The sequence below is a fragment of the Microtus oregoni genome, unplaced genomic scaffold (assembly GCF_018167655.1).
Source record: "Microtus oregoni isolate MIOR12 unplaced genomic scaffold, Mior012 000022F_ref0000154, whole genome shotgun sequence".
Lineage (NCBI taxonomy): Eukaryota > Metazoa > Chordata > Mammalia > Rodentia > Cricetidae > Microtus > Microtus oregoni.
In genome coordinates, this window is record NW_024543081.1 from 13,314,741 (window position 1) to 13,327,647 (window position 12,907).

The following is a 12,907-nucleotide window of genomic DNA, read 5'->3' on the forward strand; positions in this document are numbered from 1 at the left end:
TGAGGAAAGCTGGTAATCTCAAAGGGTGGCAGCCTGTGTTGCTTGATTTAAGAAATCCTACTGAGTCCCACTGTGTGCTGGGGACCGCTGCCAGATGGCCTCGCTGGGTCACCCTCTCCTGCTCTCTCTCAGTGTATACAGTCAGAGGTCCTGACAAGGAGGTCCGCAGCTGAACAACCTTTGCCCCGTACGTACATATACCCAGGTTCAATCCATAATTCCCTCTCTCTAGATAGCAGCCTTCAGAAAGGTAGACCTGCCCAAGGTAGAGAGACACAGGAGGCTCAGACCGGGTGGGAGAGGGTCCTCTTCAAGGGGACATGGAGGACTTTGGGGTCTCACTCCCACACTGATCTCTTCCTCTCCTGGGACAGGGAAGAATGGAAGAGTCCCAGCCCTAGATGTCATGAAGTCCCTCACTGTCCCACACTGAGAAAGGAACTGCCCTGCCTCTGACCCCCCTTTCCTCTGCCCCTCACTCTCATCCTTTGTTCTTCCTGCCCATCGCCCCAGGGTCCCTTCCCCTCATCCCTTTCCTTGGTCACACCTCCATAGGCTATTGTCCTGTTCTCTTCTCAGCAAAGGCAGCCTTTCCTGGTTGAGTGGCTATGCAGAACTAGGGTTCCCACGGAGGGACAAGCAGAGGAGCCTGGGTCACACCAGTGACAATATGTGGCTTCTCTGTCTCTCTTAGCTGGACAAGGTCCTAGGCCCACACCAAACAGGTACTGTCTGGAGTCAGGCTGGAACTGGGGTCTGGAGAATCAAGGCCTCATGACTGGGGACGGCCCCAGGGTGGATAGTGGAACACAATGAGATAGTCACACAGGGCAAAGGCATGTCGAGGGGGTGGCAGACATTGGTAACACACACTCACACATGCTTGCGCACACACAACCAGCCAGACAATTGGGCCAGTGTGTCTGGGGCTGCAGAGCCCAGTGAATTAGGAGTTTGATAAGGGTTTTCTCTTTCTCTCGCTCACTGGCCTTGGACAATCTCCCCCCAGTTTTCCTCGACGCCACCCCCGGCGCTGCCAACCCTCCTCCCCCGCCTCCCTTCTCTTCCCTGTGCCCAGACTCTTGTTCGGGGCCTTGAAACAGTGAGCTGTCTTTGTTCGAAATACAGGTGAACGGCAATCATGTGATTAACGCACACACACATAAAAAGCTTTTTAACAGCGCCCGCCCGGCCTCAGAACCGCCCGGAGAGAAGCCGCCTTGGATGGACAGAGGGACTGAGCTACAAGCATCCAGCCAGTCGTGTCCCGGCTCCTCTGCAGCGGTCTCCAACGTCCGCTGCTGCCTGCCCGCTGCCTGCCTGCCGGCCTGGCATCTCTCTCCCGGTGGGTCCCTGTTCATCTCCCCACCCTTCAGTCCCTCCTCTTGGAGGGAAGGTCCTCCCTGCTCTCTGTCTGTGGCTGAGCCTGAGACCCCTGGGGCATGGAGGAGCGCTGTGGGGGGGGAGTGGGCCCAGGATTATAGGAAGCTGGGGGTGGGGGAGGTGGTGGTCTCACAGCCGCTGACCTCTCCAGTTCCCTGCCACCACCCTCTTGGGCCCAGCTGCCAGTAAGGAGTGCGTGGGGGGGGGGGGGGAAGAGGGGCTCTATAGAGGGTCACACCTGGTTTGTGCTCCCTCTTGTTTCTTCTTCGTCCCTGCACGCAGGTTCTCCTGAGTGCTGGACTTGCTTGGACCCTGCCTAGCTACCTGCTGAGAGATGCTGCTGGGGCTAGGCCTGTGTGGGGAGGGCAGGGGAAGGATTATGTGTTGATTGAGGGATTCCCCTGTGAACAAGACGTCTGTAAGCCCCAGACTGGCAATCATGATGCTTTTGCCTCATTTTCGGTCTTAGGAACCCAGTGCTCTCCAGCAGGAGAAGGCAAAGACCCCATTTTCTCTACAGAGTAGGGAATTAGGAAAGTGGGGAGGGTCCCTGCTTTTCGATGTCAGGCCTCAGGGACCTCAGGGTGGCCAGGAGGGCCAGGGCTACCACCTGCTTCTTTTCCCAGCTGGCAGCTAGAAGGGAGGGGCTATTTTCTCTCCATCCCTGATTCTATGCCAGGGATGCTCGTGACCCCACACCCCACATCCTATCAAAGCTGCCCTGAGAGGAGGGCTCCTCCCCACCATGGGTGAGGGTGGTGCTGGTGTATGCTCTTCAGCAGAGGGCCAAGGCCTGCGTGTGGTGGAATCACAAGCTTCCTGAGTGCAGCTCATGTTCCTTTGAGATGGTCCCCAATCTCCCCAGAAGGTAGTCCTTGGGAGGGACCTGAATCTCTCAGTGGGACTCGAAGTCCACTGATGATACTGCCAGGCCAGATCATCTTAAGTAAACAGTAACCCTTAAGCCTTTTTGGGGGTGCTGTCCTGCCTGGCAGCAGGCTTCACCCATAATCCCCAACCCTGAGCCCAGGCCTCTCATTTGTCACATCGCAGAGGAGTGCCATCCTTCCCTGCCTTGGAGGATATACAGAGAGTGGGAAACCTGCTACTTGGCAGAAGCAGGAACCGTGAGGTGTTAGGATGGCTCCAGGAAAGCCTGAGCTTTTCCTCAGGTTCACTTTTCCGTACAGTCATCTGTCTTTCAGATTCCCTCATAGGACACGGAAGGGATCAGATGGGGGCCACCTCTGATCACAGAGGTATAGACCACACCTGGAATCCCTGCTCCCTCTCATCTGCCTTCCCAAGTCTATGTTTTGGCTGTCCTGGGTCTTGGGGGCTAGCTTGATGCTTCTCAGTCATGAGGGGCCTGAGGTTCTGCATTCCTGCCAGTTTGTTTCCTGGCACCTGCCCAGGGACGGTCTCAGGCCTGGAATCAGGTACACAAGTCTCACTATGCAGCCTCAGTTGGCCTTGAACTCTCCATTCCCTGGCCTCAGCCTTCCAAGGAGCTAGGATTACTGGTGTGCACCTCCATATCAGCTGTGTGCAGTTAAGACAAATGCTGGTTTGGATTTAAAAGTGTCAGATTCTACGCCATACTGGTTCGTTTTGAATGAATTTCTGGGAAGCAGAGGCAGGTATATTTTATTTTTATTTTTGTAATTCCCTTGACAGGCTCTGGTTTCCTTCCAGGGTCCTCTGCAACTCCAAGACTGGGAGGGACCCCCTGCCAGATCCAAAGTGTCTAAGAAGAATGGATAGGACTTAACTTGGACTCTGAGCCAGAGAGCCAGTGACCAAACTTGTAGTCACTAGAGTTTGAGGGCGTGGCAAGGGAAGGGCTGTGCATTGGGGAGGCAGAGGGTCAGGGTTGGATGTCAAGAGTAATCCTGGCATCCAACCGTGCCTTGGCTCCTCAGCTTGCACTAGGGGGTGTCTGGGGATGAGTATGCACCCTTAAACACCTTCTAGGTCACTCCATCTTGGCAGGGCTGTGTAGTAGAAAGTTATGTGGCGCCAGGGAGGGTCTACCATTCATACCCATGTGGCCCTGGGCAGGCTAGTCTAGGAATGTTGGGACTTGGTTTTACCTGTACAATGTCGACAGCTTCATACATTTACTGCTTATATCTTTAAAGTGTGTGTATGCAAGGGAGAGAAAAAGTAACACACACACACACACACACACATCTACTTAGTAATTACAGTAAGCGTTCACTAGAGAAAATAAGATAGGCAATGGGCTAATGCCGAGAGACATGGTGAGGGGTTCCCTTCATTCCCATTGCACGGGCACCTGGCTGTAGACCCACCTTTGGGAATTCGGGCTCTGCTTGCTTTTGTAGTGCCAGGGAGTAGGGAATGGGGAAGGGGACCCAGGGTTGAGAGACTCCCACATACTAGGTAAGCACCCATGTCCAGCCCTTTTCCTCAGGAACTTCTCCTACGGCTCTCAAATCCAGGTCCAGGCCAGGGGAGGATGTGCTGAGCTCTTGCCTGTGTGTGGTCTCCACTCTGCGCCCTGTAGCAGCAGCTTCCAGAGTCTCTAACTAAAGTGGGGAGGGAGAACCTGCCCATCACTGAGGGCTTGTGATGTTTGATTCCATACTCTGATCAAACCTCTGCCTGAGTCTGGTATCTTTATTCTTTAGGGAAACTGAGGCATAGAAAGGCTGAGGGATGAGCCCATGTGCAACAAGCTAGTTATGAGAGTGATGAGACCTGGGGTTGGTTTCTCCAGTCTAGTCCTCATGGCTGTCTGCTGCCCCTAGACCCCAGGCAGAGTCACAGGGGCCTATCTTTTCTTCTCTCCTGCTGGGCTGGGCTATTCACCTTGCCCACCGAGTTCTCTCACTGGGCATCGCCTGCCAACTGTGTGCTGAGGTCTAGTCCTTGCTTGCAGCCCAGCTAAGAGGCCCTCTTCTGGGCATTTTTGCTAGAATTCTTTTCCCTCTGTGCTCCAGTGGAGACATGTCTATGTGTGTGTGCTTCCTGTGTTCTCTCTTCCTGACCTAGCTTGGTGGTCAAGACGACCATAATTTTCTGTTGCAGCCCTCGGAGGGCAGGGCTTGTTGGTCTTGGTTGATCTGCAGCCCAGTGTGCCTTTTGCTGGTGGTCCTTGAGTTGAGCTCCTAAGGAGGAAAAGAGAAAGGGACTGGAACAGTCAGGGAGGGCTTCCTGGAGGTGGAGGGCCTGTGCTCTGAGGCAGGAGGAGTATATCTGTTCCAAGACCTGACAACAGGGGCCCTGGCCCTGCCCTCTTTCTTATTTGAGCTGGAGGCCATTCCAGAGGCCCAAATCTTCCTTCTTCCAACCCCACCCTCTCCGGGAACAAGGAAGTTGGGGCTGGTGCCCAGGGCTGCCTGGGGCAGCCTGGCCTCTGCCCCCTTCTTAGAAGCCCTCAGAGACAGAGACTACTCATTCCTGTCATCAGACCCTGAGAGCCCTTCCTGCTTTCTGCTCCGAGCTGCTCAGTTGCTTCTGGGCAGAGCAGGGCAGGGGGGCTCAGAAGCTGGGACAGGAGGTGATGGTGGCAGGCCTGGTTTTGGAGTTCAGGCTTTGTTTAATCAGACTAGCTTGGAGTCATAGAACCTGGCATGGCTGAGTCTTTCACGGATGATATATACTGGAACCTCTCTCCGCTGGAGCCCAAAGGTTTCAACTGCTGCAGGTGCCTAGGTGGCCCTGGCTTCCTTCTTTTCTTTCTGGACCTTAATTTCCCTATTTATTTATTGTTTGTTTTTATTTTTGGTTTTTTTTTTTTGAGCCAGGGTTTCTCTGTGAAACAGTCCTGGCTGTCTTGGAATTAGCTCTTGTAGATCAGGCTGGCCTCGAACTCACAGAGATCCACCTGCCTCTGCCTCCCGAGTGCTAGGATTGAAGGCATGTGCCACCACCGCCCAGTTAGTTTCCCTATTTGTAAAATGAGGGGTAGCAAGGTATCATGAGAGCCCCAATAGCCCGTGCCATGATTCATAAAGGAGGACAGTGTTCAGCCCAGTGCCTGTCCCTTGTGCACCTCAGCACATCCCTGGGTCTCTCCCGAGGGTCAGGGTCATGGTCAGACACCACATTTCCCTACAGCTGTGGTAATGTGTTTCTAATGATGTGTCGGAAGTTCAAGGTTCCAGAATTAAGAAATTGCCTTGCCTTTTACTTAAAACATAAACCCTCAATTTATTTATTTTGGTTTGTTTTCAAGACAGAATCTTACTATGTAGCTCTGGCTGTCCTGGAATTCACTATTTAGACCAAACTGGCTTTGAACTTATAGAGGAATCCTTTTTTGGGGGGAGGGGTTAGTGTCTTTGTTGTTTTGGAATAGGGTCTCACTTGACGTGGCCCAGGCTGGCCCAGGTTTTGTTTGCTATGTAGCCTAGGCTGGTCTTGAACTCACTGCCTCCTGCTTTAGCCTCTTGAGTGCTGCAGTGGTGCCTTTCTGCTTATTAACTACTGTTTTGGTGGATGATAGGTCCATCATCCCAGAGAGGACAGAGCTGCTGAGCGTGGCCTTGAAGGCACCTCAGTGCCTAAGCACGATGTGGCCTTCCCCAGCTCTGCCTGTTTTGACATTTGCTGGGTGACTACTGGGTGTCAGGCCTTGTTCACAGGACTTGGGGGCCCCTCCTGTCTACTGCCTTCACTTTCCCATGATTGATGCCTCTGTTCTCCCTCCAACTTCTCTCCTCCAACTTAGACCCTTTCCTGCTTCCTGTCCTCCCCCTCCCCCATCCCAAGAGTAAGGGGAAGAAGGGCTGTGATTTGATTTCAGCTCTCCCATTCCCACACCAACCTCCCAACCCATGGACCTCAATTTACCCCTGCTCTTGGCTTTCACTACAGCCAAGTCCACCCTCCCACCCCACAGGCCAGCCTATCTTCTGCCTCCTGCCTTGCTTGCCCACTCATGGGGCCTTATGTCTTTGGGTTGTGACCTCTGGGCTGGGTTCTGCTTCCCTCCTCGGTGGGGCTGCAGGAGGAAAGTCCACAGCAAAAGAGAGAATCACCTGCGTGTAGGTGTGGAGGTCGTTTGGGGGCCTGGGAAGGCCTGAGCTGGTACTCAGGGTGCACAGCTGTGGGTTTGAATCCCGCACCCCCACTTCTCAGCTGTGTTTCCTCTGCAGACGGCTTACAGCCTCTGGCTCTTAGCTTCCTTCTAGGCTGAGGTTGGGATTAAAGCAGATCGTGTTGGTACACATTTAGGACAGTCCTTGGATCACAGTGGAGCCCGTCAGTGGCAGTCACTGTTGCTAGCTTCTGCCACAGGTGACTGTCCGTTATCTTGAGCTTCACAGTGGTCACCGCTGCTAGTCCTCTCAAATTGCTTTCTCCAGGAGTCCCTGAATCTGCTCCCGCTAACCCAGACAAAGCAGGAGCAGGGTCCCAGCCCGATGAACCACACAGAAAGGGAAGCAGGTGACAGGAGTCATGTGATTTTGGGACTGGACATCACTGTGACTTTTGCCTCCAGGTCTTCTGAAGACATACCCAAGGGAGGGCTCTGTTGTCTGGAGGGTAAGGGAAGAACTTACAGATTTATTAGGGATTGCTTTTCCGTTCATTCGTTCATTTGCTGATGCCCCAGATGCTTTTTAGGTGACATTGTACAGACAGATGTTCATGGCAAGGGAATAGGGAAGACAGCGGGAAGGAGCAGGGACGGAGGCCTGGAGCAGAGAGACATGGCTGTGGACACAGGGGGCTGTTCGTACAGGGGAGGCTACACGTGACCTCTGAGGTTTCAGTCTGTCTACAGCCAGCTGCCAGCAGCTGGGCGAGGGTCTTGTTGAGATGAGCAGCTGGCGGCTCCCCCCCTGGGATCCCGTGTCACTTTTCTCGGTCATCCAGGGTCCCACCCAGGACTAGGCTGGGTGTGAATTGAGCCCAGGACACTTGTTTATTACTTTTGTTCTCGCATGGTTTACCTCTGTCTCCTAGAAGTGACGGGGGGGGGGGGGGGTGATCGGAGGGCTTTTGGCATCTGTGTGACTTTGATGAGATCACTTTGTTATGAGAAAGGGAGCTGAGTGGTATGGAGGCCGGGACAGCAGAGCCAGAGAGACCAGAGTTCAAGTGCGATCTCTGTCCTACTTACCAGGTCAAGCCACTTAATCTCCCTGTGCCTTGGTCTCCTCATCCGTAAAATGAGGATGGCGACACCTGTCTTATGAGACTGTTGCAAAGGTGGACGGGAGCAAGGAATGGCAAGTGCTCTGTGCAGTTCTGGGGCAAACCCGGGCAGGGTGTTGCCGTCTCTGGGTCACTTGGAATGTGAGTTAGTGTGTCCAGCATTGGCCAGGCATGGCAGCTAATGAGCTACATTAAAAGGCCTGGACGATCATGTCCCTTCCTAAGTGAAGAGCCCTTGTGCCAAGAACAGGGTCTGTGGGAGAGGCCCGCGAGAGGAATGTGCACATACCAAAAAGCTGTGCTTCACATGGTGTGACTGAAGGAAGCCCACCCACCCCAGCCTCATGGATTCTGGTCTTTTGTCTCTCCACATGAGCTGAGAAACCAGAGACTGAGTGCCTGCTGTGTGGGCCTCGGTCCAGAGTCAAGTCTTGCAGACTGTATCTCGGCAGGTGCCATGAGAGGAACTGTTCCCGACTCTGTTAAGGTCCCTGTGTGACCTTGGGGAAGTCAGCAGCCCTATAGGTGCACCCCTTCATTTATAAGAAAAGAGCTTGCTTCTGTCATCTCTAGGTGCTCTGTCGCAGTCAACATCGGGGGTCTTCAGGTCCTACAGGGAGAAGCATGCACCTGGTTTTGTGTCTCCTCTAGACTGCCGCTTCCGGCCTAAATGTGTTAGCATACTACATCCGTTCATAAGTGTTTACTGAGCTCATTGACCATGGAGATACCGCACTAAAAATCCTCTGCCCCTCCCTTCCCTGTAGACCTGTCCCGTGGTCTGGGTCATGGCATTCCTGCAAACTGTGGGGCAGGAGCCAACCGTGCCCTCCCAAGTGGTTCCTTGCTTACCACTCAGCATAATGGTCAAGCCTACAGACAAACCCATGATCCTCTAGTACCAGAACTCCCCTCCAACGGTGTACATGGGACTTTCCCTTTATTGAACATTGCAACTTGTGATGATGTGTTTATTGTAGACGTGGCCCATCCTCCCCTGAGGAGAGGGTGGTGGTGCTTGGTGCATGGCGATGCTCAGGGAACGAAACTAGCGACTCAATGAAACCTCCTGGAGAGAGGAATGGGGAACCAGGAGCTGGCCGAGGGTTAGCGGCCAGCCTTCTCTGGGGTCCCTTCTGTTTTGGAGGCAATTGGTCAGATCTTGAACTCTTCTTTTCCTGGAGTTGGGGCCCTGGAATGGGGCATAACTTACTGGGGAGCCAGGCCCCTGGTATCTAAACAAGGGGAGGAGGGGATAGAGAGTTGAGCCTGCTCCACCCCTTCACCCAGCAATCAGGAAGAACAGGGCAGATCTGTCAGCCTCAGATGCCACCCGCCCCTCCAGGGGACCCAGCCCTGAACCCAGGGAGTCAGGGCAAGGGGGGGGAGACAGGAAGCCCCTGTGTCTTCCCCTCCTCCCTCCTGTCCCGCCCTCCACCTCCATTCTGGTGAGAGCTTGCAGCCTCAGGCCTTGGCACTCTGAGGACGTGGGTGGTGACAGAGTGGGGTAGGATGGGGGACACGGACAGGACAGAAATCCCATCCCTTCCCATTCCTTTCTTCTCTGGGTTTTTGGGTGGCTACTGCCTCGGCAGCCCCTGGAGCTATGCCTGGACCTTGATAGAGGGACAGAGGGAAGTACTGTGGGTGCTGCCCCCCCCCTCGGAGGCCCCCCTGCAGGGTGAAGGACAGGCTGGGATCTATCTACTGGCTTTCCTGGGAGGTCAGGCCTTGCTGAGAATTGCTATGTGACCTCAGGTGGAGTACAGCTCTTCTCTGACCACCGCCACTTTCTTTAGCTGCCAAGGGAGCCCCCAAACCAGGGGTCACAACAAACTCTTTGGAGAATTTGTAAATATAGATTCCCAGGACCCATTTGGAATTACAGATTTGGGTAGAACTCTGCAATTTTAAAAGCTCACCTATGAAGATGGAGGTTGCAGGGACATTTTTGGAGCATGCTCCTTCCAAAGCCACCATGCCCCGGCCCCTGCCCAGCATCAAAACTTCCACCAAGCAGACAGGTCTCTCCTGTGTCCTGTCTGGGACAGGGGCTGGCAGCGGTGTACTCAGGCTGCAGGAGCAGTGTATTGTCCTGCACAGAGGAGCCTGGGAGGTCCCAGCTCTGCCTGGAGCTATCCCTGCTCCCTTGGTCCACCTTAGAATCTCTTCCTCTTGACTCTGTTTCCATTTTGATTTCTTTCTCTCTCTACTGTTTCCTTTTTCTGCCTCTCTTACTTGACGCCATAATCTGTTGTTTGTTGTTCTCCTTTCTTTGTTTCTCTTTTTCTTTCTTTTTTCTCTTTCTCCCTTCTTTCTCTTTCTTTCTCCCTTCCTTTCTCTCCTTTTCTTTTCTTTTCTTTTCTTTTCCTTTTTTGTACAAAGTCTCTCCATTATGTAATCCTGGCTCTCCTATGTAGTAGACAAGGCTAGCCTTGAACTCACAGAGATCTACCTGCCTTTGCTTTTCTGAGTGCTGAGATTAAAACAGTGTGCCGATATATCTGGTTTTGTTTCCCTTTCTTAGTGGTCAGTCTGTCTGAGGCTGTCTCCCTGTCCTTGCTTCCTTTCATCCAGTCCACCATTGTCTTCAAGGTCCCTACCTCTCTCTCCCTCTAGGCTGCATCCCATTCCCTCCCTCCGGCTCTCTTTTCCTTATCTCTCTGTCTCTTTCTCTGTGTGCATTTCTCTGGGGTGGGGGCGGGGTTGCCTGGGAGTTAGGGAACTCTGGGAAAAATGAGACTGCCACGGGAAGAGGTGACAGGCTGGAAGGACGAAGCAGGCCTCGGGTTGGGGCTGTCTTCCTAGTTTAACCTCTCCACCTGGCTCCAGCCCACGTTTCCATCTTGCTTGTCTCTTGGACACCTGCAAGTGCTGGGTCACCTGCCCCTCCCTTGGCCTGAGCCCAGCACTGAGCTGCCTCTTCTGATTTCCGGCTCAACTACCTACCTTTGGTCCATTTGCTGGCTGCCCTGGGATGTGGTTCCCAGGCCCCCACAACACTCCTGTCCGCTGGTGGCAGGACACAGGCAAGGAGGCAGGGGCAGCCTGGATGAATCTGGGGCTAGAGGGTTCAGGCCTGTCCGGACAACAAAGATTGTCCATACTGATGGTGGGGTAGGTGTGGGAGCCTCTTCTTCCTGTGTGAGCCCAGGCTAACTTGCTCAGGGGTCCCATAGCCAGGCCTACAGATCTGAGAGAGTTGAAGGGAAGTGGGGGCTGAAGAGAGAGCAGGAGGAAGGGGAGCCGAAGCCAGGTCCCCAGAACTGTGCCAACCACTCACTGGCAGAGGGAAGGGGGCTGTGTTTCTCCCTTTCTGGGCCTCAGTTTCCCCATAGAGACAGACGTGACTGGCTGAGGTGGCATTTGAAGCCCCACTCTCTTTCTGATGGGGCTGAAGCCTTTATGTCCAGAGTGAATAAGACTTCCTGTCCCTGCTCGGGCCCCACAGGCTTAGAGGATCCAAATGTCAGGCAGCACCTTCCCTCAGCGCCCTGCCCAGACAGTGTGATGTTGTCCTGCCCTATTTCTTACTTAATCCTCCAGGGCCTACCCTTCAAAGGGCCTTCTGGGGGCTGGGAGGAAGGTACCCCCAGGATCAGGATCCTGAGGAGGCTGAGGACCCTGGGGCCAGGTGTGGCTGTAGAGATCTTCTGTCCCCAGGCCTGTCTGGGAGTTTTGGGTACATAGCAGGGGTCTGGCTCTCAGAGGAGCGGGGCTGGGCCTCCTTTTTCACCCTGGGACTTGATTGCAGGAGGCCTGGGAAGGAGGCAGCTCCTGTTCTCCTAGAGTTCCTGACTACTCTGGTCCCTGCTGCTCTGTGGCTTCAGTGAGGGACAAGTAAGGGAAGAGTCAGAAGAAGGGGTTAAGTCGGGGACTCTTGGGATGGCTCTGACCATCTTCTGGAGGAAACAAGGGCTCTATTCTCTGTGTGGGAATTAATAGCAAGGAGGGGACGGGGGTGTCATTCAAGCCCTGATCAACTCCCAGAGGAATGCGAGAGAAAGAGACAGACAGAGACAGAGAGACAGAGACAGACATAGAAACAGAGAGACACAGAGACAACAAAGAGATGGAGAGACAGAAGCAGAGAAAGAGAGTTGACAAATGGAGGCTTGAGGCTCAGATATAAGAGAAGGGCATGAGGACTGCTGGTCACAGTAGCCCCTGGCATGTGGCTGTAATGCCCTAGGACAGATCCTGCTCCCACAGACGTATCCCCACACAGCAGGGAGACCTGATCTTGTCACCCTTCACCAAGGCTCTCCCTCTCTTGTTTATCATTCCCAGATGGCTGCACCCTCCACTTCCGTGTGTCTTTCTCCCCTGAAACCTGGAGCCTGTCAGGACTGAATGCTGCCCCTGCTTTCTGGGGACAGCCACCTGCCCTGTCTTTCCTTAGGGGTCCAGGGTTCACTCAGACCCCCAGGCTGTGAAAGTCCAGTCTGTGCTCCTGAGCTGTACCCTCTGTCCTGGTCCCAGGAATTCCTCTGACCCAGTTCCAGGGTCAGTTCAGACACATGCCACCAGGTGACTCCTGCATGAGAGGGGCGCACCGGGGAGCTCAGCTGTCGCGGGGGGGGGGGGGGGGGGAAGGGGGCGCAGTTCATCAGCTGCTGAGCCCGCACCTTCTGGTGTCAGCCTGGCTCACGGCTGAGGACCAGCAGCCCCCAGAGTCATCTGAAATGTCACAGCCCAATGCAGACCCTGGAGGAGCTCCAGGCCACACTTCTGGTTTTGTGGGCACATACACAGAGGCCTGGGAGGGCACTAGCCTGCCCTGGGTTGGAGCTGAGCTGGAGTTGGCCCAGACCATCTGTCTCCAGATCGGTGTTCTGACCCCCTGTGAAGAGTCACACCGAACAGTGTACTCAGACTGGGGGCAGAAAGAACTAGGGCCTCAGAGGGTGCCGAGCACCTGGTCGAGTCAGGAACCTTGCCTGTGGCTCTGTGACTCATCGTCACCAACCTCCGTCAGCTGGCAGCATCACTGTAGGGGAAAAAGAAATGTAGCAGCCACGTAACACTCGACCCTGGATGGAGCCACTGTGTGCTGCTTTTAGTTTGGTTCTTTTTTCCCCTCCCTCCCTCCCTCCCTCCCTCCCTCCCTCCCTCCCTCCTTCTCTCCCTCTTTTCTCTCTCTCTCTCTCTCTCTCTCTCTCTCTCCCTCTTTCCCTTTCTTTCTTTTTTCTTCCAAGAGAGGGTTTCTCTGTAAACTTTTGGCTGTCCTGGAACTCGCTATGTAGGTCAGGCTGGCCTCAAATTCTTTTGTTTAGTTGTTTATTTGATGTTAGGGGTCAAACCTGCGGCCTTGTGCCTTCCAGGCAAGTACTCTACCGCTGAGTTAGAGCTCAGGCCCTGGCTCAGGGCTATTACAGTTCCTGGAAGTCTA

At 54.2% G+C, this 12,907-nt stretch overlaps 1 long non-coding RNA gene across 1 annotated transcript in view; it reads left to right on the forward strand.

The window, feature by feature from the left end:
* Positions 1-1,225: 1,225 nt before the first annotated feature.
* LOC121461178 overlaps positions 1,226-12,907 on the forward strand; it is a 55,128-nt gene continuing 43,446 nt past the window's right edge. Inside the window, exon 1 of the long non-coding RNA XR_005976168.1 lies at positions 1,226-1,345. This is a non-coding gene — a long non-coding RNA (uncharacterized LOC121461178). The remainder of the gene's footprint in view (positions 1,346-12,907) is intronic.